Source organism: Scyliorhinus canicula, chromosome 22, assembly GCF_902713615.1.
Source record: "Scyliorhinus canicula chromosome 22, sScyCan1.1, whole genome shotgun sequence".
Taxonomy (NCBI): Eukaryota; Metazoa; Chordata; class Chondrichthyes; order Carcharhiniformes; family Scyliorhinidae; genus Scyliorhinus; species Scyliorhinus canicula.
Window position 1 is genome coordinate 19,677,101 of NC_052167.1, and position 808 is coordinate 19,677,908.

Here is an 808-nt window from a genome sequence, read left to right on the forward strand (position 1 = left end):
GGGGGGGGGGGGGGGGGTGGGGTCGGGCCAGGGTGGGGGGGGGGGGGGGGGGGGGTCGGGGCCAGGGTGGGGGCGGGCCCTCTCCCTTCCCCGCCCCGGTCTCCAGCTGTAAACACAGCCGCCTCGGTGAGCGGGGTGCCTCTCACTCACTCATTACCTCCCTCCTCCCTCACTCACTATCTCACTCACCCCTCTCCTCTCCTCTCCTCTTCTCTCCTCTCCTCTCCTCTCCTGAGTCCTGGCTGCGGGAGGGGCCCGGGGACACTGCGGTAAACAGGCGCACGGATCCGGCCACCGATCCACCGACAGCGGCCCGCGCTCAGCAACTGCGCAAAACACCACAGCGTCAGCCCCTCTGCGTGCGCGCCCCCGGGCCGGGGAGAGCGGCGTGCGCGCCCCCCTGCGCCGGAGCGGAGCGCGCCTCTCCCAGCGGGGGGCGCGCCTGCCCTTCCCATCCCCTCACTGATCTCAGTTCACAGCAGGTTGAGGGATGGTGAGGGAGGCAAATGAATTCTCATTCCCTCCTAAATATTGATGTGGAGATTTTTATTGTTTAAATAAATTTAGAGCACCCAATTCATTTTTTCCAATTAAGGGGTAATTTAGTGTGGCCAATCCAACTAGCCTGCACATCTTTGGGTTGTGGGGGGCGAAAGACGGGGAGAATGTGCAACCTCCACACGGACAGTGACCCAGAGCCGGGATCGAACTTGGGACCTTGGCGCCATTAGGCAGCAGGGCTAACCCACTGCGCCACCGTGCTGCCCATATTGATGTGATGCCGGCCTTGGACTGGGATGAGCACAGC

The 808-nt window shown here is 63.5% G+C and overlaps 1 protein-coding gene across 3 annotated transcripts in view; it reads right to left on the reverse strand.

Annotated features, from left to right (window-relative positions):
* LOC119956050 (mitogen-activated protein kinase 8) overlaps window positions 1–354 on the reverse strand; it is a 102,599-nt gene extending 102,245 nt beyond the window's left edge. The window contains exon 1 of one of the 3 annotated variants that reach the window (XM_038782833.1): window positions 207–354. The gene's annotated coding sequence lies outside the window, so the exon portion shown is untranslated. Of the gene's footprint in view, window positions 1–201 lie in introns of all 3 variants that reach the window. The other 2 variants (XM_038782835.1, XM_038782834.1) reach the window with 2 other exon arrangements.
* Between the last annotated feature and the right edge of the window lie 454 nt (window positions 355–808).